This window comes from Protopterus annectens, chromosome 14.part0, assembly GCF_019279795.1.
Source record: "Protopterus annectens isolate FY-2018-M chromosome 14.part0, PAN1.0, whole genome shotgun sequence".
Taxonomy (NCBI): domain Eukaryota; kingdom Metazoa; phylum Chordata; order Ceratodontiformes; family Protopteridae; genus Protopterus; species Protopterus annectens.
In genome coordinates, this window is record NC_056748.1 from 1,006,377,896 (window position 1) to 1,006,402,018 (window position 24,123).

The following is a 24,123-nucleotide window of genomic DNA, read 5'->3' on the forward strand; positions in this document are numbered from 1 at the left end:
GGAAGATCAAATATGGGGGTTTGATGGAGAGGGCTTGAATTTCCGAGACCCGCCGTGCTGAAGTGATTGCTATTAAGAATGCTGTTTTCCATGTTAAGAATTTTAATTCACAGGTAGCTGCAGGTTCAAATGGTGGTAGAGTAAGGGCTTGAAGAACAAAATTGAGATCCCTGGGCATGACGGGTTTGGACACTGGGGGATGAAGCAACAGGGTACCTTTAAGGAATCCTTTGCATAGTCTGTATGCCATAAGACTAGGTTCATTCGCTACGTGGAAATTAGATATCGCCGCCAGCTGAACTTTGATGGTGGCTGATGCGGACCCCTGATAGAACATCATAGACAAGAACTCCAGAACTGAATCTATTGGAGCTGTGTAAGGATCAATACCTCTAGTATGAGCCCAGATGGAGAACCTTTTCCATTTGCTAGAGTAAATCTTTCTAGTGGATGGCTTATGGGAGGACGATAATATATGGACCACTTGTGGTGAAAAATTATGACGTCTAACTAGCGATGGAAGTGGAGTAGCCAGGCTGTCAACTGGAGTGTCCTCAGAGAGGGGTGGAACTGTCCCGAAATGTGTGTCAGTAAATCTGGTAGAGGGTCCAGAATCCAAGGAGTGTCCACAACGTATGGTTGAAGAAAGGGGAACCATACTTGATGAGCCCAGTGTGGGGCAATCAGAATCATTCTGCTTCCCAAGGATTGCGCTTTCTGAATCACCCTTGACAGAAGGGGAAATGGAGGGAAAGCATAAAGCAGTCCGGAGGGCCAATCGTGAACCAGAGCGTCCCTGGGTGATTCCCCCTGTGGGGGGATCAGCGTGAAGTAGTTGCTGCATTTCGCATTGAGAGGGCTGGCAAAAAGGTCGCAGCAAGGCTGACCCCATCTGCTGAAGATTCGCTCTGCAACCAGGCGATTCAGGGACCACAAGTAAGGCATAAGTATTGCTCTGCTTAGCCTGTCCGCTATTACATTGGACTTTCCCAGAATGTGTGTTGCCACCAGAAACCATTGGGAAGCTATTGCCCAATGCCACACTCGCATAGCCTCTCTGCATAGGGGGTAAGACCGGGTTCCCCCTTGCTTGTTGAGATACCACACTACTGACATGCTGTCTGAGTGTATCGCAATAGTCCCTAGAGGGAGAACTTCCTGAAGTGCCTGCAATGCAAGAAGCACTGCTCTCATCTCCAGGATGTTTATATGCAAATGTATCTCGTGTTCTTGCCACGTGCCTTGGACTCTCCTGCTGAGACAGTGCCCCCCCATCCTATCTGTGAGGCGTCCGTGGTCACCGTGGCAACAGGGATGGGAGGAATGAAGGGCTTTCCCCAGTTCAAATTGTTGGTGCACAGCCACCAACGGAGGTCCTGCTTGCACCGGTCTGTGATTAAGATGGGATGAGATAGTGGGAGTCTTTGGAGAGACCATTGGACAAAAAGGAGCCATTGAAGAAATCTCATGTGTACTCTCGCTAGAGGGACCAACATGATAGCTGCCGCCATAGTCCCTAAGAGTTGTAGAACCAGTCTTGCCTTCACTTGTCTCAGGGGCATCAGCATATGTATTTGTCATTGCAATACCGTGATCCTTTCTTGTGTTAAAAATGCTCGCATTCTAATGGTGTCCAACTCTGTTCCTATAAAGGTGACACGCTGTGAGGGCAATAAGGCAGATTTTTCCCAGTTTATTGTTATGCCCAATTGATGACATAGACTGATGGCAGCGTCCCTGGCCTGAAACAGTTGATGCCTGGTGGGGGCGGTAAGGACCCAGTCATCCAGGTACAGAAACACCTGGAATCCGTGACGTCTCAAGTGAGTCGTCACCATTGCCATACATTTGGTGAACACCCTGGGGGCTGTGGTGAGAACAAAGGGCAGGGCTTGAAACTGGAAGTGACTGGCTCCCAGCTGGAAGCGTAGGTGACTCCTGGATGCTTTGTCCATTTTGACATGGTAGTAAGCATCCTTGAGATCGATGGAACACATCCATACTTCCTCTCCCAACAATGGGATAATCAATTGTAATGTGACCATACGGAACTTGGACTTGTGTATGTAATTGTTGAGTTGACTGAGATCTAGTACGGGTCTCAGGTCCCCTGTTCTTTTCGGCACCAAAAAGAATCTTGAGTAAGTCCCTAATCCGATTTGGTCTGAGGGGACTGGTTGGATGGCTCCTTTTTCTAGCAGCTGAGAGACCTCTGAGGCTGCTTGATCCCTTTGACTGGGTGGAACGTCTGGGATTTTTCTTATTAGCGGGGGTACTGAAGAGAACGGGATGAGGTAACCACTGGAAATTATCCTTAATACCCATCGGTCCTGGGTAATGCTCTCCCAGGCTTCCGGATATAAGGAAATTCGACCCCCGACTCGCTCCGGATAAGTGCAGCCGGGCACACCCTCAGGAATGAGAGTATGGAGAACCACAGAAGGAGTCGTGGTCTCCAGAATTGCGGGGGCCCCTCTCTGCCTCTGGGGCGACATCTCCCTGAGTAACCCCCCCCCTGCCTCTGGAGGGGGGCTCAACTTGTGTGGCAGGAAAAAAACCCTGTGATTTCTTGAACCACATCCCCCCCCCGCTGGGACTTGGGATAAGGCCTAGAAGGAAGGGAAAAATGGACCCCTACAGCAGACAGGGTCTTTCCCTCCTGCTCGCACCTGGTGAGGGTGTCTTTCACTTTGGTCCCAAATAAGGAGGAACCGTAAAATGGGGCATCAGTGAAGGAAGACTTGAAGGCCTCCGCGAAGTGACACAGGTGCAGCCAGGCTTGCCTTCTAAGGGCGACCCCTGAGCTCGCTGCCCTACTCGCTCCCTCGGCCGCATATGAGATGAGCCGCATGGACGAGTTAGCAATGGGGTTGAGGGTAGAAACCTGAGCGTTAACCATCTGAGCCACTGCATCAGGTATGTTGCCTGCAAGAGTATCTCCCAATTCTTTGAGGAGATCTCTCTGGAGCCGAGTGAAGTGAAACAAATAATTCAGCGACCATAAAGTAAAGGTTGCTGAAGTAGGGTACGCTTCCCATACCGGTCCATGGTCATAGACTCCTTGTTAGGAGGATGAACCGATGAGGAAGACTCTGCAACTTCCTTCTGGGTGGCTGCCGCCACCACCATGGCATCTACCGGGACTCCTTTTGACAGAAACTCTTTGCCCTGGGGTGCGGACAGGAATTTTTTGGGACACCTGGGCATGGGCTCCACAGAATCAGGGCTTTCCCACACTCTTCGACAAATGAGGTCAAGAAGTTCGTCGAAGGGTGGAGACACCCAGGAGGCGGAAGGTTGAGCACCAAAAGCCTTACGGAATACTGACTCCTCCTTGGAAGGAGTTTTGGAAGGCCAACCTCCTCTTTGTTTCAGTATCTCCAGGATATCAGAGAAGGAAACATCATCAGAGGAAGGCTTGGGGGACCCTTCCAATTCCTCGAGGTCAGTATCGGAGGTAAGAGACTCATCCTGGGAGTCTATGTGCTTCTTCTTGCACAATTTCTTTCAAGGAGGCTCCTCAGGCATTGACTCTGGGAGACCCTCAGAAAGTTGGGGACCACTCATGGGGGTATCCTTAGGGCCTGGCGCTCTACTGTCCTTGGATATGTGAGTTTCAGATGCTCTCGTTGGGGTGGTGGGGGACGGAATGACCGACCTGGGTGATGTAGCTAACGATCTTACCAGCACGCTTTGCATGGCCTCAAAGGCAGGTCCCCCAAGTCCGAGGACCGACCAGCCTCCAAGGCCACGGCCTGCACTGGGGTCCCCCGAGCCGATGCACTGAGTGGGAGACTCGGAACCGACAGCTGTCCCAAAGTATCCCCTTCGGGCCCGACTGAAGACACCCGAGTCTTGGACCCTGTGGACGGAACCGACATGGTCAGAGCTGAGGTTGGCACCGATAGACCCAAAGGGGGTATCGGAGCCGGCACAGGAACATCACTTGGAGCAGAGCATACCAACTCTGATGACAAGAATGTGCTCGGAGAAGGAATCATCGAAATGGTCATAGGAACTGGCTCCGGAGCCGAGTGGGTTGGAGCCGAGAACAATTTGGCCAACACCGGCGACTGCAGGAGCCTCTGCACTACCCTATCAACATCCAAATCAGAAAGCCTGGAGGATTTGGAGGAGAGCGATGGAGACTGGGATCTCTTGTCTGGTGAACCATGCCTCACACTGGGCGACCGGCTCCGAATTGGTGCAAGAATAATAGGAGCCGACGCCGATTCAGTTAACACTGACACCTCCTGCGGCCCCGAGGACAGTGGAGCCGAGGAGGTACAGTCCAAAACAGTAATCTTCTCCGGAGGCTCCGAGGTGGCAGATGGAGCCGGAGACCTTTTCTTAGACTTGGAAGCTTTAGACTTTGACTGAGTACTAGAAGCCGAATCTACAGCTTCCTCAAATGACGGTTTGATAAGTCCCTTTAATATCAATTTATTTTTTCTCTCCTGGAGCACCCTTGGACCGAATGCATGGCAAAAGCTGCACAACTCCTGTAAATGGATGGCTCCGAGGCAGTAGACACACACAGAGTGTCCATCCGTGATGGACATTTTATATCCACATTTGGAACATTTCTTAAAGCCAGAAGGCTTATGCTCCTTCTGATCTTTGGACATTTTATAATTAACGCTTGTGAAACACCTAGGTGCAACTTACAAAAAGGGTGGGAAAAAACGCACAATTTAGAACACCAGAAAAAACGTACTAAGCACACTCTGAGAACCTCTAACTGAAATGGTTCACACACAATTTAGACGCACCAGAAAAACAGTATTAGACACACACTAACAACCTCTAACTGAAATGGTTCTTTTAGGGATTACACAGGAAAAAAACACAATTACCAAAGGTTTATCCAACAACAGAGGGGAGGACTAGGTCCTCTAACTAAAACGGGCCTAGCCCACTGGAACAGTCAGGGATACCAAAAAACAACTATCACACTCAAGCACTGAAATCACACACACAACTTTAGCGATCAGCAACAAGAATAGCTATTAAAATAGCTTTTGGGTCTGAACTAACAAATTTCTCAAAGAGAAATAGCAAAAAAGAAGGTACTCAGCCACAGCCAAGCGAGACCACGTCCAAGCTACACAAGCGGCAAACGAGATCTGGGGATATGGAGCAGTGCACCATGGGATACCCTCTTAGCCCAGCCAATGAGAGACTTTGAGCTAGTAAAAATCGGCCAAGTCATAGCCGACATTCAGCTCCAAACCCATGGGTAAGAATGTAGGCGAGATAGGACTACATAACATCTGCAGGCACAGAGGTCAGGTCAGATTTATTTGTTAAGTTTTATTCTCTGTCACTAACCTAAATCCAGATGTTTGTATTTCTCTCACTGGTGCCACAATGTTAATATGGTATATTTGTTTTGGTCTTCTCTTTCCCGTCTGTTTAATCCTATCAGTTACATCAGTTAATGTTTATAACATTTCAAATGTGCCTTGCTATTTAGCTAAAAGTTTGTTTTCTATGGAATAAACCAAACTAATACCTGGCATCCATCTTTGAGTTTCCCGGTCCTTCATTTTCTATTATACACAACTTTTGTAGCCTGGACTCTTTCCATGTATCCTTGTATAACAAGCATGACCACTCCATCTTACTTTCTATGATGGTATACTGTTCCATGATGCTTTGAAATGGCGTTGTCTCTTTTTCTCAGTTTTCTTTTGCAGTACATAACAATTCATGAGGTATCTGCCATGTAACAACATCAGAAGGACTGAACACTGTTGAGGCTTTTGACATTCTCCCTAATGGCAAACAGGCATTATATTAATCTCATTTTTTACAATCTTTCTCAATAATTTTTTTCTGCATTGAATTTAATGTTTGTTTAAAATGTTCTATTAACCCTTCTGTCTCAGAATGGTACACTAGTATTTTTAATTGCTTGACCTTGACCACAAGCACATTTGATGCATTATTCTAGACAAAATGGAGTCCCCCTGGTTGAGGAGTATTCCATTATATATCCTACCTCCTAAAATAATATTTAAGAAAAAAATTAGCCATAGATTTTGCATTAGCATTATGCAGAGAAATTGCCTCAACATATTTAGTTACAGTAAAAAATAACCAAAATGTATTGAAAGCCATCACCGGATCATATCAATGGCTCATCAATGTCAATAAAAATATCTTTAAATGGTACATCTGTGATAAGCTTTGGAATAAAAGTATTTTTCAAGCCAGAGTAAGGAGCTATTTTCTGGTATTCAAGTTTCATACCACAAATGTTTTCAATTTTCTTAATTTTCTTGGCCAGAAAAACCCAGTTAGAATCCATATTTAGTCTTGTCCATTGTTAGGCATCCTTCTAGTACATAGGCTCATAAGATCATAGGAAGTTACTAGGGTAATGGCCCTAGGGCCCTTAGGAGCCTAACCACATTTTACCCTTATTTCCATGATCAGCACCTATTGCCCCTGTCCCACCGGGGTGAACTTACAGTTACCCATCCAATCATCTAATTTGCATTTGAAGAGGGCCAATGAGGTGCTTTGTTTGACATGAAGTGGGAGTCTGTTCCAAATGAGTGGTAACCTCTGGGAGACAAATCTGTCCTCCAGCAGGTTCTGTTAATGTCGCAAACCAGGTGAAGGTCTTTAGAGCGAGTAACCCGTGTACCATTTGACTTGCGGACATGTAGTATTTCCAATAAAGCAGGGTCAGAGATTACCTTATATGCAAGGCATATTTCACCTCTGAGTAGTCTGTATAAAACAGAATAAGGTGACAGTGATTTCAGATGATCCACACAGGAGAAATGCTGAAGACCTTGGATTTTCCTTGTGAGGAACCTTTGTGGTCTCTCCAATTGCTGCAGGTGCTTGGAAAGGTACATACTAAAAGGGGTACTTTACTTGATTATTGGTCTGATGAGCGAAAAGTACAGGGAGGTTATAACTTCTTTTTTTTTCTGGAGGCAATGCCCTTACTTATGACATGAGCAATATAGAATGCCCTTCTTACCACTGTGAAGACATGGTGATCAAAGGTAAGTTTGCTGTCAACCTGTGCGCCCAGGCCTCTCTCCATTGAATGCGTACTAATGTGTTGTTATTGATGTGGCCATTAGCAGAAACATAGTTCTTACTGAAAGGGATGGTAGTACATTTTTTGCATTGAGTTTAAGGCCATGACTTTGGCACCAATCATTTGTTTGTGTAAGACCCTCTTGTAGGATGTTAACATCATTTGGAGATTCTATGACCACTCCCAGTTTACAGTCATCAGCAAACTTTGTCACCCACAGACCTTTAGTTTTTGCTTGTACTTTGGAGAAATAGATTCCAAACACCAGAGGTCCCAGGAATGATCCCTGTGGAACACCACTGGTTACAGGTCTGCTGTTGGAGATGGATTCCCCTATTTTGACTATATGTGTTCTATCAGTGAGCAACCCATCTAATGATATAAGGATTGATACCTAGCTGGTTGAGTTTGTCAGTAATGCCTGAGTGGGGGATAATGTCAAAAGCCTTGGTTAAGTCTAGGCAGGCTGTATGCACAGATTTCCCCTCATTCAGGGCCTTTGTGACTGTCTCAAAAAAGTCCACCAGGTTTAACAAGCATGATCTTCATTTGACAAATCCAAACTGAACAGGATCAAGTGTTTGGAGATTACATATATTTTTGCTGATAAGGTCCACGATGATTCCCTCCATTGCCTTGCAGATAAGGCTAGTCAGGCTAATAAGTCTATAGCATAGCTCTCAACTGTCCAGATTTTCACAGAATGGCCAGGTTTTTTTACTCATATTTTCGGTCCATTTCTCATAAAATTGTAGTTTTCTGGCACATCACTGGCAAATCACTGAGGACTAAAGTCAGAAAATAATCTCTGACATTTGATTTTCAGACTTAATATCCTCCAGAAAATTCATGCTAATGCAAAACCTGCTATTCTATCAACTTTCTAGGTTTGTAAGAGCAGTATTTAAAAAGTGTCCCAATTTTGGGGCCTTTGACTCCCCATTATTTGTGGCTTTGTCCAGATTTCTTGCTCTAAGAGGTTGAGAGGTATGGTCTATAGTTCCCGGGGTCAGTGAAAGCACCACGTTTGTGCAAGAGAATAACAGTTGCCAATTTCCATTCATCTGGGATGAAGCCGGAGATTTGACTGGTGTTGTTGATTCTTGTTGTAGCCCATGTAGGCGTCAGCCTGGGATGCTATCAGGTCCCATAGATGCTGTGTTTTTGGCCTTAGGGCATTTATGACCTCCTCTTTAGAGATACAAGGTAGATACAAGGTAGGGGACAGGTAGTAGATGTAGATCAGTGAGTGTGATGTAGCTTTAAGTAGCTTTTCAGTGAGTCAGCACATGCATATAAGTACTGAGCATGTGCATGCTAGACTGCCATTTTGAGTGAGCAGCCTGAGTGTGAGCAAGTATGTATTTAGTCAGTTAGATAGTTTGTTTAAGTTTTATATTCCTGCCATCCATTCTGTTGTATTTTTATACAACAAACTACTTAAATGAATACCCAAGCCTCGACATCTTCTTAATGCATATAAGAAGAGTGATATGGTGCCAGAATGGGATCCAGAATTACAGCCATGAGGCAACTGGTTACATTTTTAGGAATATACAGGAGTGGTCATCTCTACTGCTCAAATAACTCGTAAAACAGGTCACAAATACATTAGAGGGACTAAAACATGTTTAAATGATTTCTTTTGATATAAATATAAAACAAAGCAGTCAGAATGCTCAAAACAAATTTCTTATTAAATGAAATGTCCAAAATTGCCACATATTGATAAAAATATTCAAAATAATTATGAAAATGTTGAAACAATATTCAAATCACATAAAATATACAAAAAAAGAAAAAAACAACCTTATTTTTTGCTATGTGCTACTTTTTTGTATTAACTAAAGCCATTCAAAGTATCTGAAGTATGCAAAGTGTTTGCAAGTGTGTGCAGTATTACAGTGCAGTTGTTTCACAAATTACAGTAATTTCAAACAATATTTCACAAAGTACAGTTGTTTCAAAGCATATTTCACAGAGTCCAGCATTTCAAAGAGCTTATTGTGCCTTTGAATATTATTACAACAACCTGGTGTGTGTGAATGATCATACATAATTACAAGGGCCAATTTTGCATTGTGTTTTATTATAATCAGTGAGCATGACAGAAGGAGTCTGAAGACCCGCACCTCTTGTGTTTGATAACAATATTGCAGAAAATTGGATTATTTGAGCAAGAATAGGATATTTTCATACAGACTGCTTTTTCTGACATAGATGCATGTATAAAAGCATTTATTCTGCTTAAATTAGCTAGTTCAGAGGCCATTAAAAGACAGCGTTCATTTGTGTATGCACCTGCTGTGTTTGCAAGGGAGGGGGAAGACTGCCATATAGTGGTACCAGCTGAAAGATCCTGACTGCTTAAAACATAAATTTAGAGAAATGTGTAACCCCCAAATGAAGATTACAGTGGAAAGGCACTTATTTAACACAAGGGATCAAAAGTCTGGTGAAACTTGTGCAGCATATATAACTCACTTGAGAAACAAGGCTAATACATGCAGATTTGGTGATTTTAGAGATGAGCTGTGTGTGGTATTAATAATGACACAGTGAGAAAGACTTTGCTGCAAGTCAGTTATTTAACTTTAAATAAGGCCATTGAGATTTGTCAGATATACAAGCTTACAGAAAGGCACACAAGTATGCTTACAAATGAGAATAGCTGTTGAAGGCACAGTGACAAAGCTCAAGTTGATAGTATGCAGCATGTGGTTAAAAGAAACAGGCCCAAGCACATGGCAGTTACTGCAGGTCCTGTAACATTCCCTGAGTCTTTCCAGCAAATTCCAGAGCATGCTCTATGAAGCATAAGGGTGATTCAGCAAAGTCAAAACGTGCCCCCACCTAGCTTCATTGTCAACTGTTGTAATTATGGTGGAAATCACGAACCCAAAAGAGAAAAGTGCTTAGTTTTTGGTCAACAGTGTCACTCTTTCAATAAGTGGAATCATTTCAAAAGGTTTGGTAAATCAAATAAGGCACATTTTTTTATTAAAAAGGGCATTCCAAGAGGCAGGTTGATCATTTAGAAAGCTGCCACCCTACTTTTTATGTTGATGGTGTATCTGTGCTTGCTGAAACAGTTAATGGCAGCAGATTTGTGGACAAATAATGAAATCTTTTGTACTGTTTGGATTAATGGAAGTCTTGTAGAGCTCAAAGTAGAAACTGGATCAAAGTGCAATGTTATGTCAGCAGAAATGTTTGCTATAGTAAAAGCTGCAGAACAACTTGATTTGAAAAAGTGTGCGAAGAGTGTTGCTTATGGCGGTGAAGAGATTCAAATCAAAGGCTCAGTAGTGCTTTCATGTTACTCTGCTGGGAACAGCTATGACTTGCAATTTTTTGTAGTCCGGAGACATGTGCCGTCATTATTAGGCCTCAGAGACAGTTTGAAAATGGGACTGCTTTCACTTAATAAAGAAGTTCATCATGTAAACTTGAATTACAACAGCTCAAAGTTTGCCCAAACTATTTTTTTTCTGAGTATGCTGCTATTTTTGCAGACAAACTAGGCAAATTACCAGTTGTGTACACCATGAAGTTAGACCCAGAGGTCAGCCCAGTTATCAGACCAGCATGGAAAGTTCCAGTAGCTATGCAGAGCAGAGTCAAAGCCAAGCTAGACAAAATGGTGCAGCTAGGAGTAATTTGTCCAGTAGAAGAACCTACTGAATGGGTATCCTCCATGGTGGTAGCTCATAAGAAAAGCTCAGATGGTATCAGAATATATATTGATCCAAGAGATCTGAACAAAGCATTAAAAAGACCTCACCATCCAATAGGCACAGTCAAAGAAGTTGCTGCCCTCATGCCAAATCCCACTGTTTTTTTTCTGTCTTAAATGCAAAGAACTCATTTTGGCAAATTTTAATTGACCAAAAATCTTAATTGTTAACCACATTCTGTACACCATTTAGAAGATAGAGATTTCTTAGAATGCTGTTTGGAATAAATACTGCCAGTGAAGTTTTTCAGCGTGCAATGGAGCAATTTTTTTCAGGCTATTCCTGGGCTATTCTAGTAGATAATATTCTAGTAGGAGGCAATGGTGAAGTTGAACATGACATAAACCTCAAGAAAGTTCTGGAAAGAACACGTGAACTGAATCTTAAGGTGAATCTTCAGAAATGCAAGTTTAGGCTACGAAAAATTATTTATGTTTGTCACTCATTTATCAGTTCAGGCTTACAACCAGATCCTTCAAAGCAAACAGCAATTCTAGAGATGCCAGCTCCAGACAATGTCCTAGCCCTACAACGTTTTCTTGGCATTGTCAACTATCAAGATAAGTTCATTGCAGATGTACTCCAACTTTCAGCACCACTAAGAGAACTGACATGCAAAGATGTAATTTGGTCATGGTCAGAACAGCACCAAAGAGTATTTGACGTCCTGAAGCAGAACATTGTTAACCCACCAACTCTCAGCTACTATGATGTTCACAAATCAGTTACTCTTTCCTGTGATGCTTCTAAGTTTGGTCTAGGTGCAGTCATTCTTCAAGAAGGAAGACCAGTAGCCTGTGCATCAAGAACTCTTAGCTAGACTGAGGTGCAGTATGCCCAGATTGATTAAGAGGATTTGGCCATTGTGTTTGCATGTTGGAAGTTCCATGATTATATTGATGGTTGAATTATCCAGATCAAAACTGACCACCAACCTTTAGTCACTATTTTGAGAAAGCTTATGCATACAGCTCCAGCTAGATTGCAATGTATAATGCTCAAATTGCAAAAGTATAATTTCAGTCTTGTTTACACAAAAGGCAAACTTCTTTATCTTGTTGATACCTTATCCAGATCGCCCAGAAGAAACACAGAACAGCATAACAATGAGCAACTTGATTTTGAGGTCATGGAAGTGAGAAATTTTTCTTCCACACATCTTGATGAACTCAAAACTCATACAGCTTCCGATCCAATTCTCTAGAAGCTAAACCTCTTTATCAATCGAAGATGGTCTTCAAAGCAATCTTGTTTACGAGTAAAAGTGCAACCATATTTTCCATACAGAGATGAGATTTTGTCAGACAATGTTATCATCATGAAAGGTCCTAAAGTGATTGTTCTGAAGTCCATGCAAGAAGATCGTGCACCGTGGCCACCCAGGAACTGATTCTACCAAAAGAAGGGTGAGAGGTCTAGTATTTTGGCTTTCTATGTCAAGAGATATTGAAAAACTACTTTCATCTCATTCGGTGTGTAATCGTACAAAGCCACATCAACAGAAAGAACCACTTCCGTTAAGCCAGATTCCTGAACTACCTTGGTTGGCAGTAGCCACAGATATCTTTGAGTGGAATTGTCAACATTACTTGGTTTTAGTAGCCTTTTATTCAAATTGGTTTGAGATTGACCTACTTCCCAACCTAACTTTTAGTACTGTCATTACTAAGCTGAAGCGACATTTTTCTGTCCATGGTAGTCTGCACAGAGTTATTTCTGACAACGATGCACAGTTTACAAGACAGCAGTTCAACACAGCAGTTCAACAGATTTTCAGAAGAGTGGGACTTTGTTCATATTATGAGCAGCCTTGAATACCCTAAGTCAAACGGCTTGGCTGAACATGCAGTTCAAAGTGCAAAACAGTTGTTAGAGAAATCCAGATGTGACAATAACGATGTTTTCCTAAACTTGTTGAATCTCAGAAACATTCCTCATGATAATCATCTTGGTTCACCTGCCCAGAGACTTATGTAGAGACAAACCAGAACCACATTACCAATCAGTAGTAATTTATTGGTTCCAAGGGCTAAGAACAACAAAGCCATAAAAGCCCAACTGTTAAAAAAGCATTTGTCTCAGAAGTCTTACTATGATAAAACCAGCAAACTGCTCAGTTCTTTACAAAAAAGGAAGATAGTGAGGATGCAGACATCAAAAGGTTTTGATCGCATCGGATTTGTGAAACGTTTGTGTCAAGAGCCGAGATCATACATTGTGGAATCACAAGGAATGGAATTCAGATGAAATTGGAAGCATTTGTTACCAGTGTCCAAACCAGTGTTACAGCATCTTACCTGTAACAAAGCCTCTAGTTCTCAGAGTGACTTATCCAATGTTCCTGTTACAGAGAACATTCCGTCAGCAATCCCCATTCCTGAGAAAATCCCTGAGACTCCTCAAACAGAACATTCCTCAGTGATTGTCCCTGTTGCTAAACCCATTCCTAACTATTATGTCACAAGATCAGGTTGCATCTCAAAACCTACTTCCAGATACACAGCAACCTGGACATGACTGTTTTTCTTTATTAGTGTCTGTATAATTTCATGCCTATTGAAATGTCACTGTTTATATGAGACAGCTCAGTAAAGAGGGTGGATGTAGTTCAGTGTGTGTGATTTACCTTTAAGAAGCTTTCCAGTGAGTCAGCACATGCATATAAGTACTGAGCATGTGCAAGCTAGAGTGCCATTTTTAGTGAGCAGACAGAGTGTGAGCATGCAAGTATGTAGTCAGTCAGTTAGATAGTTTGAATAAGTTTAATGTTCCTGCCATACATCCTGATGTATTTGCATACAATAAACTACTTAAACAACCACCCAAGCCTCAATGTCTTCTTAATGCACATAAGAATAATGACAATAGGGATATCATGGGATATATGTGGCGGGGACAGGGGAGTGAAGTTTTCACAGAACCTGTCAGCCAACAGGTTAGCTATGTCCACAGGCTCAGTATACATGGTATCATTAACTACCAGTTCAGCACAAATCTGGGCCTTTCCTTTTAGGTTACAGATGTAACTAAAGAATGCTTTATGGTTGTCCTTAGTTGAGGAAGCTAATTTGGATTCTTAGTTTGCTTTGGAGGACTTCACAATAAGTCTTATTTGCTTGTTTAAGCTGAGGAGGAAGTGTTTCCAGTTTAGGGCTTGCTCTCTCTTACACTTAGACAGCAATTTCTTCCTCTTATTTTAAAGCCTGTCAATGGCAGTTGTCCACCAGGCAGGGTTGCTCTTCTTAGAGGAACTTATTTTGGTCGTATCAGGTACGGCTGAGTCAATGCAGTTATACAGGAATTTGTATAAAGTATTGGTGTAGAATTCAGCATAGTTGCCAGTTCATATCTGAGGGGGGAGTTGCAGTGAATCTATTTATACCATCCCATAAGAGGTTATAATCTGCTTTGGAGAAGTTTTTTAGTTTAATGGCTGCTGGGGAGGGGGAGGTTAGGTGTGATAGTTACTTCGAATGAGAATGATTTGTGGTCAAATCTCACCAGGGAAGACCTCAAAGTAGGGGTGCTACAGTGGACCCCGTGTTGGTAAGCACCAGATACAGGATGCTGGTACCCCTTGTGGGGGTGTCAACCAGCTGGTCCAGGGATTTGGAGTTAATGAAGTTGAGGAACCTTTGGGCAAGTGAGTTTAAGCATGAGTAACTTACCCAGTCAATGGATGGGTAGTTAAAATCGCCCAAAACCATGGTGTTCAGATGTATCTTGATAGACTCAAGTAGATCCAAATAGGCAGAGTGGATGCCCTGATTCATGGAGGGGGTCCTGTAGCTGGCAATGACTTGAATAAATGTCCTACCAACAGTTAATTGCTCCTGAAGTACCTCCAGGTAATCATACTGTTTAACCAATCTGGAAGTGTATTTATCTTTAATAAATATTGATACACCGTCTCCTTTAGTTTCCATGCCTGCAGTTTGTGGTCTGAACATTTGGAAGGAGGTGTAACCCAGTATGGCTGGGGTGCTCTCCAGAGCTTTAAACCAGGTCTCTATGACTGCACAAATGTCTATGTCTTCAAAGGTGAGGACTGCTTCAAGTGAGTGCTGTTTCATATGAAGACTCCTAGCGTTTAACAGCATAACTCTGAGGTTGGTTTTAGATGGAGTTTTTACATCGAGAATTTTGTCCTTGAGGCACTGCCTAAAAAAGGCACTATGGGGGTGGTAAGAGCCTTAGCCAGTAGCCAAAAACCCAGGGGTAACAGATGAAGACCATTTCTGGCAAAGTGTCTAGGTCTGTCGATCATGTCATCCCAGGCTGACAGATACTGGAACCCCTTAGAATGACACCAGAAACTAAGTCAATTATTGAAGTCAATCATTTTCTGTTTCTATTGAGGCATCATCCTAGGTGACACATAATCTGAGAGCTCAGTTGTGTCTCTCTTCATATAGTCCAAAGAGGTACATTTCAAGTAATTCACACCAACATGGACTATAACGGAGTCATAACAGTACCTGTTGTTGAGAGACTTGAGTGTATGTGTGATATGGTGGATCCTAGCACCTGACAGACAGCTGACTGTGACCTTTTCCTTATCCAGCCGGGTGAGAGGAACATCTGCGTGTCTCATGATGGAATCACCTATAACTAATATGTTTGTTTTGTGTTTTGCCTTAAGGGTTTCACACATGAGGCACTGGTGAGTAAGCTATTATGTGTACTGTGTTCATTAGAAGATGTATTATGTGTAGCATGCTTGTGTTTGTGTTTGGTAGGTCTCTGGTGTTTAGGTATGTTTCTGGTGAGGACCTCCGCATATCTAGTTATGTGTGATATGTGTTTGGGTGGAGTAGAAGGTGAGGTGTGCAGCTGAAATCCCCCTCATCATCATATGTACTGACTGATGTGTGACAGAGCATGGATTCAAGGTTCTTAATGTAGTTGCATCTCTCACATGTTGAGTTTCTGTGGACTAGGACTAGAGGGTTGTCGGCAAACATAAGGCAGTTGCTACACAGCTTCAGGATGCCCATGTCAACCAAGCTGGCTGGAAAAACTGTGGGAAATTGTCCATCTATTGTGTTAGTTAAATTTATATGGTCAGGAAAAGAGGTCACACTTAGGAATGGCTAGTGGGTGAGAGGTGTGTTGCTATCTCTGAGGCTAGGCTTAGTGTTCCACCTGACAGTAGAGCAAGCCTGCGAAAACCTCTGGAGGACCGCAAGCAAAGTGCTAAGGAAAAATTTAACTAGCAAAATGTTTCTGTCTATAACCACCAATGGTAATCACCACTAAGAAGCAGTGCATGAAGGTGTACTACACTAAAACAAGAGCAAACTCAGGGCTTAAATAAAACAAGAAATAACCCTTTTAACTTAAACTAGCCAATAAGGATGTGGTCTCTGAGCTCTAGTCCGATCACCCTCGATTAGATGGGACCCAGACAGTACTCTCCTCCCACAAGGGTGTAGAAGGGCCTTCCCCAACAAAGATGGCTTGAATTTGATGCTTAGAAGTTACAAAACAGACCCAGAAACAGCAAACCTGGAACTGGGCTATGCTACAGCTGAACTAGTACAGTATACAGTAAAATGCAGCAAAAACAGTTTAGACAATTCAAACAGACAGCAGAATACAAGTACAAATTAAAAATATAATATAAGAACAAAAGGAGGCACTTATAGTTAGTTGGAAGCAATGGATAATGGCTATTTGCCAGCTTCATCACTGGGTTCCTGAAAGGTTTAAGCACTAGTAGATGCCATACTCCTTCCATTCTGCTTTTAGGTGTTCTGTATAATAGGACATGTTGTAATTTGAAGTACAGATATGTAGCAGGGACATTTTGTTCAGCATTTCCCCTAAAAGGCCAGATATATTCCATTACTCTGTTCATAGATTCATAGGTGTGTACTAGGCTAATGGCTCTGGAGCCTTTACAAGCCTAGCCCATAGGATTACCCTGGCATCATGCCACAGGACATTAGTTCCCAGTGCCTCTGTCAAGCATCATGCCACAGGACATTAGTTCCCAGTGCCTCTGCTGAGTAGAGCCACTGGAGTGATCCCCGGGGTGAATTTTATATTTCGCATCCACTCATCAAGATTTCTCTTGAAGACGGCCAGTGAGGTGCTCTGTTTAACATGTATGGGAAGACTATTCCATAGCATGGCCAGTCTCTGGGTTATGAACCTGTCCCTCCAGCATGTTCTGTTGATTGTGGTAATGAGGTTAAGGTCTCCGGAGTGTGTAGTGTGGAGTGATTGGGATTTCTTTAGATGTGGCATTTCTAACAGAGCTGGGTTAGACATGGCTTTGTAAGTCAAGCAGAGATCGATATGAGACAGAGAATAGTTGGAGCTTTTTGAGTCTGTCCATATAGGACAACTGTTTAAGGCCTAGGATCATCTTTGTGAGGCACTTTTGTGGCCTCTCCAGTTGTTGCAGGTGTCTAGTGAGGTACATGCCAAATGGGGCATTGTACTCGATGATTGGCCTAATGAGGGAAGAGTAGAGGGAGGCAATGACCTCTTTCTTCCTGGATGCAAAACTCTTAGTAATGAGATATGAAACATAGAAAGACTTTCTGACCACAGTGGCAACGTGGTGGTCAAAAGAGAGGTTGCTGTCAACCTGTGTTTCCAGATCTCTTATGATGCCTTCTGTGTTCAGTGGACTACCATTGATGTGGTAATTAATGGGAACCAAGTTTTTCCCAAAGGGGATGACGACAAATTTTTTGGCACTGAGCTTAAGGCCATGGTTCTGACACCAGTCATTGGTCTTAGTGAGGCCTTTCTGAAGGACCTTATTTCCATCTCATTTGCTGGCTTTGTTTTCCTGGGTACCTTTGACATTGTCCGTGGTTTAGCTTGGTACCTTTAGCATTCTTTGTTGGCCTTTCTGCAGGATGTTAACATCACTTGGGGAGTTAATAATAACTTCCAACTTGCAACCATCTGTGAACTTTGTCAGCCAGAGTCCCTTCTTGTTGGCCTGGACTTCAGAGAAGTAGATACCAAACAGTAGAGGACCCATGACTGAACCCTGAGGGACTCCACTCATGACTGGTCAGCAGTCTGACTTGAAATCAGCTACTTTCACACTGTGGGTTCTATCTGTGAGCCAGTTTGCAACCCACCTAGTGATATAGGGGTTGATGCCTAGCTTAGTGAGTTTTTCTTTGATTCCTGCATGGGGAATGGTATCAAAGGCCTTGGCCAGATCAAGGTAGGCTGTATGAACCACCTTGCCCTCATCCACAGCTCTGGTGACTGACTCAAAGAAGTCGACCAGGTTGAGCAGGCATAATCTACTCTTCACAAAACCGAACTGTGTGGGATCCAGAGTTTGGAGATTCCCTATATTCTTGTTTATTGGGTCCATGATGATGCATTCCATAACTTTATATATCAGACTCATCTGGCTAATGAGGCAATAGCTCCCAGGGTCTGTAGTCACTCCTCCTTTATGGAGAGGGATGACTGTAGCACTGCACCATTTGGTAGGGACAAAGCCTGAGGTGAGGCTGTGATTGAACAGGGCACACAGGCCTGGTGCCAGTTCACTCTGTAGTTCATGTAGAACACAGCCTGGATATTGTCAGGTCCCATAGATACTGTATTCTTTGGCCTTGGACAGTGCTGTTTTAACCTGTGCAGCAGTAATACTGTGTGCCTGGCAATCTACTGGTATTGTAATTGGTCCTTGGGGGGAGGGGTAAGGTTGACACTTAATCTGTTGGCCAGTATATTGGTAATGTTTGTTGGCTCGGTATAGGAGGTACCATTGTGCAGTACCCCATAGCAAATCTGGGTATTGCTGTGAAGATTCTTTACATAACTAGAGAAGGCCATGTGGTTGTCTTTACTATCTGCTGCAATTCTGTTTTCATAGCTAGCTTTAGAGGATTTGATGAGGGATCTCAACTTTTGTTCAGGCTGATAAGAGAGTTTTTCCAGTCTTGGGACTTCACCTTATTCCATATCAGTTTCTTCCTTCTGTTGTAGAGTTTGTTTATGGCAGGGTACCACCAGATTGGCTTCCTTTTTTTGGAGGAGAGCATCTTGGTTCTATTGGGTATGGTGAGATCCATGCATTTGTGCACGTGCTTGTACAATGAATTGGTGTATGATTCGGTGGTCATGCAACTATTCTCCATTTGCATGGGTGCCATGAAGTTAGCCACCTCTGTTTTTTTGGAGCCCAAAGTTAGCTTTGGAGAAGTTTTTCATGGTGGTTATCTCTGCGGGTGTGGGGTGGGGTGGGAGGGATGCGGATTTCCAAAGTGATTAGTTTGTGGTCAGCTCTAACCAAGGAGGAGCTGACTATTGGAGTAGAGCAACGGTCGCCCATGTTAGTAATGACCAGGTCAAGGATGTTACTCCCTCTAGTGGGGGTAAGAATGAGCTGGTCCAGGGCATTGGAATTAATTAATTCCAGGAAATGTTGTGCAAGTGTATTGGTACATGAGTAGTTTACCTAGTTAATGGAGGGGTAGTTTAAGTCGCCCAGTATGAGAGTGTTAAGTTAGACTATAATATTCTCCTGGGTGCTTAGGAACATGGAGTGTGAGTCTTGTTACATGGCTGGAGACCTACAGCAGTCTACGACATGAATCACTGTCTTACCCAATGTTAGCTGCACCTGAAGCATCTCTGATGCTTTATATTGGGCTACCAGTCTGAAAGTGTGTGCATCCTTTATGAATATGGAAACACCTCCACCTTTGGAGCTTCAGTCCAGGTTCTGGGGCCGAAAGGTGTGGAATGAGTTATAGCTTTGTAGTGCAGGTGTGCTTTCTGCTGCTTTGAACCAGGTCTCTGTTACAGCACAAATGTCGAAGTTCTCCATTTTAATGAGTGCTTCAAGTGAGTGCATTTTGATATTTAGACTTCTAGCACTGAGCAGCATGACCCACAGATTGCATTTCAAAGTATCATCTCCGAATTTTGATAAACCACAAAACATGTATGATGTAAAAACAAAAATATAGCAGACCCTAAAAATATTTATTAATCCTCTGACTCTTTGGCAATGCCTTCAGAAGAGTGAATACAAATTAAGCAAACAGAAAAAAATACAAATCATAAATAGTATATATAATCAATTAACCAATCTTCCAATTAAATCAAATACTTCCAATTGTATTCAACATTCTACCCCAGGAGGTAAAGTAGCATATTTTAAAATATAAAAAATATTCCTTGTATAAAAATACATTTTTAATATTTCCATCCTCCCCTGGATACAAATATATCATCTACTGTCTAACACCAATCTGCAAAACCATTGTGGAATTCACTAATATGAATAGCTATTAGGTTTTGAGCCCTTTTCTGATTAATATCCCTAACATGTACCTCCAAATCTATTCTTAAACATCCTTGTTTTTCCCCCTATATAAAGTGCATTACAATGAAATTTAAGAGCATAAATAACACCTGCAGTTAAACAATTAAAATATTTCTCAGGTATAAATCCTTTATTATTTAGTTTATCAGAACAATTTTCTAGATCCTTAGATACATTACAAGAGCCACTCTAATGTCAAGACAACTGTATAAACTATGAACTAACACACCACCAATGCTTCAGCCCCACTGGTATGCAATTTTAGGGCTGCTGTTACTTTTATTATGAATTTATCTTTAATTAAAAACCTCCAATTAAATTTAACCAATTATATCATTTTTTTTTCTAAATATATTTCGACGTTTTGTAGATTACCTGCTCCTTTTCTGGGGGGAACTGAGCAAAGATTATGTGAATTTGTGGAATACTTAAATAATAGCACTGATTTTTTAGGCTTTACTATGAATAGTTCTCAAACTTTTATGGAGTTTTTAGACATAAAAATACAGTTGAATGAGATCACTGGTAAAGTATATACTAAGTTACATTGGAAGGATTGCTATCATAATAGTTATGTCCACCATACAAGCATGCACCCACCCCGTATTTTTAGGAACTTTATCAATAATCAAGCTATACAAATGTCCAGATTGCATGCAAGGGACCAAGATTTTGAAGCTTGTCTAGAGACCCCGAGAGATGAGTTTTTGTTTAGGGGCTACCATGAAAGAGAGGTGAATTAGGCATGTGTTCAAGCTAGAATTAAAAGGAATACTACAGGGGAAACCTTACTTTTCTAGTCCCAATAGCAGGGGTAGGATGGCTCCCAAGAAAATGAGGAATAAGAATCAACCTGTGATGTTTAGTATGACACATTTAGTTGACACTAATTTCATTAAGAATGTACCGAAATTGGCATATTTTGGGCACTGATGATAGGGTAAGTTCAATAGTAGGGGACAAACCCAATTTTGTTTATAAGAATCAGAAATCTTTGAAACAGATGCTCTGCTACACAGATGGGTTAGGACACAGATCAATTATGAACCATGGGACAAGAAAGTGTAATGCTTGTTCGTTTTGTCACTATATAGAGACAAATACTGTCTTTGTTCATCCATTGAGTGGAAAACCCTTTAAGTTTAAGGTTTCAGGTGACTGTGAAAGTAAAAATGTGATATACCTAGCTCACTGTGCATGCTGCAGTGCATTTTATGTCTGTAAGACTAACAGATGGTTAAGGGAGAGAATTCGTGATCATCTTTATTGTTTCAAGAGACAACAGGAACATAGTGCATTGCTTAAGCATATGTTACAACAAGGGAAAATCATTATTTTTATTTTTCTATTATTGACACAGTTGCTGAGACTATGAGGATGGGTGATTTAAGCAATAGGATGGAACAGAGGGAGTTGAGATGGATCCTTATGCTAGCAGCCCATAAACTACCTGGGCTGAATGACTATGTATCCCTGAAAACTGTATTGAAGGGCAGGAAGTTTAGAAAGAGAGCTGGTTGACATTCAATGCAATTACAAATAGGGTAATACCAGAATTTTAGATGGATATGTATTTATTTATATTTATGTAGTATGTTATTGTAGACTAATATATTTATTATTGTTTTTAAGGAGTATTTTATATTATATTTCACAACATGCTGCTTTCTAAGTACACATATTTTTTTAATGTATTTCTGAATATACCTGCCCCTTCATTTGATTGGCTATAACCATGTGATACAGAATTTAAAAATGGAATGATTTTTTTATGTATTTATTTTGGTCTGAGGAAGCAACCAGGACAGGTTGTGAAAGTGATCACCTTCAATAAAGTGTATTGAATTTTATACTGCCTTTTTGCTCCTTCAGTGTGGTTCTGTGGTGCAGGAGTTCATTTTTTCATTTAAAGTTTTAAAATCTGTTTAATTAGATTCCCTATTAATAAACTTGGTAACAGTTTCTTTGCTTCTCTTAAGAGATCCACACAATCGCTACATAACTGATATAACCTTAAACATTCTTCATAGGGTAATAAAGAAAGTAAATGTGGAGGATGGCAGCTATGACCATGCAAATATTGCCCATTGGCAATTAATTTCCTGTGTACAGCAGTTTGAATATATCCGTTACTTCCTGTTTTGCATTTTTGAAGTTTCTTTGGCCTACCTAAAGTTCAGCCAGTCCTGGAGTTTCCAAAGAGATATTCTGTTCTTGGCTAGAAGATATTGTATCCTCTCCTACCAATATATTCACTTGGGTCTCAATGCTCAATTCTTCTCCTAGGACATGCAACTCATGCCAGTACTCTTTAGTATCAGTTGCCATCTCTAATTGCTTATTCTGTCTTGTTCTTCCCCCTTATAATCATGTTCTAGAACCCTCTTATCTGTTTTGTGTTCCTGTATTTTAACTCAACAGGAATATCATAGGGCTATGATTGATGTTATCTTCCCCGGGATTCATGAACCTTGCGCCAGGCGCACGCATGGCGTAGGCGCCACAACGCCAGACATGGCCGCCGAGCGATTCAGGTACGATCCAAACCCACATGCATCAGCGGCGTACGCCGGAGTTGCGCCGCCTCCGGCGTAGGTATGTTAAATACCCCATGTGCGGTGTTGCACCATGCAAATGAAGGCAAGTAGCGATTCACGAAGTGGCGCGGGCGTAGCATAACAGCACGGCAATGTAAACCAAAAAAAACGGTTTACATATATCCAAACATGACATAGGAGTAACGGAAGGCTGCCAGCGTCATGTGTCATAGTGGTGCAACATGGCAATGTGGAAAGAAATCGAGAATGTCAAAGGAAAACCTGCAGAAAATGTAAATAATGACATAAATGTCATGTACGCAGAAACCACAGCAGAACCCCAGGACATGTCCGCGGAAGGTGAGGAACAATGAAGTAATATGACAATGCCATAAAAGAGCAGTATAAGACACATCAGCATCACAGCCACAATACACCATAGTATGAATGGAAAGCCACAACCACAGCCCAAGGGTTGCCAAGGAGTGGCGTCGGTGTCTGGCGCCGTAACCATGTATTAGTAGTCAATGCCATGCAAATGAGGCAGATAATACTGAATCGCAAAACCCCACCGGCGTAAGGCTGCACCAAACGGCGCAGCGGTAAAACACCGAGGAGTGGCGTAGAGGGAACACCTGTCAATTGCAGAGGGGTGTGCCGCTGTAGGAGGAAGCACATTGGAGCCCAGCAAACCTGGGCTGTACAATGCACATCACAGCATCAGGACCGGCATGTGAGGAAATAGATGCGGTGAGAGTATACAATGCGCGCACAGATGCATGTGCACGAGGATGACTACGTTCCCCAAATCAGTCATGTGACGGCCGCCCCGTCAACAACCATGGATACAGGAAGGTGATGCGGAGAATATGAGGAAATGCGGAAGCAGTGTAATTGGAGTCGTAATGAGCAATTAACACCAATCAACCGACGGAGGGCAATCGGCAGCAGCTGACAACTCTGCATGCAGAAATCTGCAAAACGGGAAAGGGGAGGAATATGAATGCAAAGAAAGTAGCGGATGTTGCAGAAATGCAAAGAGAAGAACCGATACAGCACAGCCAAGGAGAGAGTTAGCATAACGGCGGCAAACAAAGTGCATGACATGTCATGTGCCTGCAGGATGCACTCCGTAAATAGTAGGTGCAGCGTGCAGAAACAGTAAAGTAAGGTGTAAAGCTAAACCAATGCAGGCAAGTGTAATGTAACACCAAAGGCAACAGCGTTGCAGTGCCAACGGTAAAACACGGTAGATAGCCCACAGATACAGCAGCAGAGACACACCCAATGACATCACCGGGTGTACAGCGGAACACTATAAAGTGGGAATGCACACAACACACAGCGTGAATTCCCAAACGCTGCGCCTTACGGTGTAAACACACGGGAACTTTTAAAATGTATATGTTGGGTGCTGCCGTGGCGTGATGCATCAGCATGTGTTAGAGACAGACGGATTCAGGCCAA